We start from the raw sequence: 5,352 nt of genomic DNA on the forward strand, positions 1-5,352 counted from the left end.
AGACTTAATTCTACGGCTTCATCTAACAGGAATAGTGGAAGTAGGGCTTATTGTTGTAAAACTCATGCACTAGAAAGAGAGAGAAGATTTTGAATTTAGAGGTAGCAATTTTCAGTGAAATCAGCCAATCTTCTGGATTTAAGCTGTTAAATGCAATCATGACAGTCTCCCGAAATTTCAGAAAAAATGTCCGGGACCGTGGCGCTCGGAGTGCACACGGTCCTTGCAACTTTTTTCAAAATTTGCAGGGATGAAAGGTATGATGATTTTAAAGCTAATCTGAAAAAATTGAGTGATTTTACGATCTGTAGGTAGGCCAAATTAAAGTTGCAATCTCAAAATTGAACCCTACCAAGATTGTCGAAAAATGCAAAATTTGAATTTTGAAAAAGAGAGGGAAACTGAAATTTTGAATTCTATGATTTTAGAGGGAATGTCAAAAGCAATGCAAGTTTTGAAATTTAAAAATTGACTCAATTTCACGCAAAATTCAATTTTGAAAGCGGAAATTAAAGTTGTTGTAATTAAGCACTTAATTTCCAAAGTCACAAATTGCAAGAATTTGAATAAAGCACTGAAATTTCGAATGAATGCAAACACACTTTTCAGATTTAGGACAGTAAGAACACAATTTTGACACAAAATTTCAATTTCGATGATTTTTGAATGATTAGAAGCCTTAAACCAAGCAATCACAAGACCAACTTTGACTGTAATTTTGAAAGTGTTATAATTGATAAAATCAGCCAAAATTCTGGATTTTAGCAGGAAAATATAGTAAAATCTAGCTATCGAAATTTAGGAAAAAATGTCGAGGACGATGGCGCTCGGAGTGCACACGGTCCTCGCAACTTTTTTCCAAATTTTCAGGGATGAAAGATATTGTGATTTTATGCCGGAATCCAAAGTTACAACGGATTTGGAGATGTTTTGATCAGTGAAATTGTTGGACAAAGGTTGAATCAAGAGGGTTTCAAAAATTAGGGTTTTGACACTTAACCACTTAATTTTCAAAATTAAAACACAGATATGAATTGATAATTTGTAATAGAAGGGCAGATCTGAAACAAGCATTAACAATTAAATATTTCACAAGTTCAATTACTAAAAAGAAAATTTAGGGTTTTTATGCAATCAACCTCTAAAATTTTGCAAAAGATCAAACATGGAAATGTAATCAAGGAATCAATTTTCAGATCTAATCATGAATAATCAGAAAGGATTTTCACGTCGAGTTCACCAAAATGTAAAGCGAAAAATCGCGATCGAACCCTAGTTGCTCTCCCCTCTTCCAACTCCAAGGAGAGAGAAGGGAGGTTGCTAGGGTTGATGGTTTTCACTTAAGGGAGAGACTTTACATTCAAAAGAGGGGTTGAAACCCACAAGATCCAATCCCACACAATGCAAGATTGGATGCTAAATGAGTTTCAAGGGTTAAGAAAGCAAGGCTACCCTCTTTTGTAAAGAATGTTGATAGAAGAATTAAGCTAGGAATGCATAGAAAGTGACAAAGATTCGCTTATAAACTGAGATAGGGATATAGGATGAAGCTGCGGACCTGGAATTAGCAGTAAAATGTCGATACGGCGCTGTCCTGCAAATTTGAGCAAAATTTGTCGGGACGATGGCGCCCGGCGCCACGGTCCTCCGAAAAATCTGCGAAACGAAGGGGGATCTGTTCGTCTCTGCACAAGGATTCCAGATCTTCAATTTCAGCCGCGTACCTGCAACCTACACACAGAAAAGCGAAGAGGATTGGGGGGTTAGGGATTAGGGGTTTGCCTTTAGGTCAAACCCCAGTTTTGGAATTAACCAAGAAATGAGAAATGCTGTAAATGTAAATGTATGTAATGTAAAACAAGTACTAATACCTTGTTGTAAGGATGTTTGTATCCTTATGTGCGAAGGTATAGATGTTGTTGTTTGTTGTATGTTGTAGCATGTAGTAAGTGATCTCCTCTTCAATGGTTGAATCCTTGTCTTGAATGCAACACTTAGCCTTGAATGGAGACTTGAAATGATCAATTACTTGAAGGAATGCTTGAATGCTTGAATGCTTGAGTATAGTTTCCACGCTTGTACACATATGTCCTTCTTACCCAAATGGGAGAGGAAAATGCCATTTATATACTTGCCAATTAGGGTTAATAGACTGATTTTCCCGACCTTAGGCCGACCAGGAAAGTTAATTTCCAAATTGCAAACAAAAAGACTTGAGACCCCATAGGAGACCGGGCCCAAAATAGGCCCAGGGACCAGGGCGCTGGGCGCTATGGTCCTGGGAGACCAGGGCGCTGGGCGGGCGCTCTGGTCCCACCTCCCGGGACAACAGGGTGCAAAGGAGGTTCAGGCCAGGGTGCTAGAAAATGCAGTTTTTGGTGTCAAAAATAGGTTTCGGGGTCTCCATTCAGGTTGCATGTTGTGTCACCATCATGAAGACCGAAATGCAGTCGAAATTGCAAGTGTCGCAATTTTAGGACGCTACAACAAGTTACATGTATTTGATCCCAACCCTAAGTTACATCATTTGCCTTCACATTACATGCGTTTGGGTCCAACCCAAAATAGTTCGAATTGTATGAGAGATAATACATGTGTATTTTAATTGTCATTGACAACATTAAAATACAATAGACGGGTATTTGAGCTAGCTACTAATTCAACACTTCCTATATGCATGACTTTTCATTGTAGACATAAGTTGAGAAGTGTCTAGCATTTCCTTGCTCTCTACTTGATGCAAGTTGTCTGAAACTCAATTATATGAAACTTAAATTTGATTACCTTATATTTGTATGCTTTTCTTATAGTTGTAACTTCAACATGCACAATAGGATCCATATACTTCAAACAATGTTGATAGCTTGCAACAACTTTAATATTACAACAATAGAAATAAGGGCCCACCATGGACACAATGAAGGCAATTGTTTAAGATTTCTGCCTTGAAGAGCTTCTTGATACACTGAAAACAAAAATGCAACAACAATTTTTCATACTTTGACTCCACGACACTTTCTTCCATAAATTATATGGCCCTACTTTTTCATGCTTTTGGACATGATTATTGTCTTCATACTCATATAGGTTGTTACCTTTCCTTGTCTTCGTTGTTGTACACAATGATGAACCTCACCTTCAAAATGAGTAGGGCAAGGACCTCTATCCAACTATTCTCTTCTTCACTTAAACTCTATTCACTATACACTTCAAATTGCAATGTTTTCCTATACCTGTCACAATCTTTTGTCTTCATGACACTTATATAAACCTTTCTCCATATGCTCTCCAAAGTCTTTGCAAGTTCCTGATTTGTTTCACTCATCCATTGTTAACTTAGGTTTGTAGGGCAATTGAAACACTTGCATGACTATTTAGTACATTCTTATGACTGTCCTTTAAAACTTATTATGTGTGTAACAACGTTTGTAGTAATAAGATTAATGAGAGATTTTCTTGCTGGGAAGAAGAGGTCCAGATTGCATCAGGAACCTCGTGCTACAACAGTTAGTAATGCCCAACATCTTCCCTATAATAGATGCTTTTATTCAATGCATGATGCAACTCAATACATAATGAAAGAAGGATCTCTAAAGGGTAAACATGAAGTGTTGTGTTTAGGTGGCAAATAATAGGCTCTTAGATAGGACAATCATGTACATGTCATGGGATATGTAGTGTGTGACAAGTCCCATAACAAAATTGTGGGTTTCATCTATTGTCCACAAAGTGAAGGGATAATGCCTTAGAGAATGATACAAAAATATTCTAAAGGGAATAATACGGGTGAACTACTTAAAATAAGGATACACACCTTGGTTTAAAGAGTTGTGTGCACTAATGTACATTTCATGGCTTAGGATGGTCATATGGAGGACACCATTATAACCAAGGCAGTAAATTATTGTAGTATAACAAAAAAGGCAATTGAATGCAAGCATCAAGAAGACAATAAAGTAGAAAAATAATGCTCTTCCCTTCATTGTGGATAAAGATAATGCATACAGTTATAAAGTTTCAAAAGTTTTAAGAATGAGATTCTTATGATCTAAGGCTAGGGAAAAGTGGAGATATTACAACCAGTGAAAGATAGACTTTACCGTAATTTTTTTCAATGAATTATGAAAACATATATTTTAATTCAATAATAGCTAACTTGCGAAGTAAATGCAACTGCTGGCTATCATCATGGCTTAAACAATGGATATAATATTAAGGAATTTGACCTTACACAAAGTATACAAGAATAGATAATAGTGCTTTGAAAAGTATTTTTTGGAGTATGTGCCATGACAAATATTTTTGCCACAAACAGACAAGAAATGACTATTCAACAAATTACTTGTTCCTTATGGATCTGAAAAATTCGCTCGTCTACGTGTCTTGAATGCATTGGACAATATGGCATGTGTGTTGTTTTTAATTCACAATGTTGCATGGTAAATGGTGAAATGCACATCTATTCGGCTTAGCCAGACTCTTTTGCATACAAGGGACATGTGGATACAAATTGAAGCAAGATGAAATACCTAAAGCAAAGATTTCAGTAGAAGCCAATAATTCAAAAGAGGCTGCTTGTGCCAAAAAGAGGGGAGGGACTATTAAAGAGGCAACAGGCAGGGCAACAATAAATTAACATACTATCCATGAATACAGATTTCACTAGAAATTTTTTAGTAGTTTGTTGTAATTTTAAGAATAATCTAAACTAAACTTGTAGGTTGCAGGTTGCCCTGAATGTGAGGAGGTTTTGTCCCGGGCTGCGCTATTTTTTAGCGGCCTTGAATTATGTAAGAAAATTCCCAATACATTGTTTATATTCAAACAAATAATGTTATAATCAAATTTTAGATTTTAGATTTCTATTGTCAAGCAAATAAACCATCCTAATAACATGACATTGTCAAAGTAAATGGTCTGTTTGAAAATTTTGGTTGAGTGCTAGTAAAAGGGAGTGATGGATTTACTAGCTGAATTAGCATGCATAGATTCACTAAATCTCTAGATTAATATATTGAACAATTTTCTAGGTGAGATTACATGCATAGATTCTCAGAAATATATAGAACCATACATTAAAACCAAAAAAGTTACAAAAATAAAATTTTATGGTAGTGATTTAGAAGTTTATGCATATTTTTTTGTTTTAAAGTGATATGGACAGAACTTAGCAAATATAGAATACATTAATGTATGTGATCTCAACAGAAATCCCCTCTTTTCAGTTGATCCAAATTTTTTTTTAACACGCATATAAAATGCATCCAAAAGTGTCTTGCGTTACTGACAAAACAAAAATGTCTAAAATTTCAAAAGCCCTTTGATATTTTTTCATACGATGAATTTTTTAAC

Source organism: Cryptomeria japonica, chromosome 1, assembly GCF_030272615.1.
Source record: "Cryptomeria japonica chromosome 1, Sugi_1.0, whole genome shotgun sequence".
NCBI lineage: Eukaryota > Viridiplantae > Streptophyta > Pinopsida > Cupressales > Cupressaceae > Cryptomeria > Cryptomeria japonica.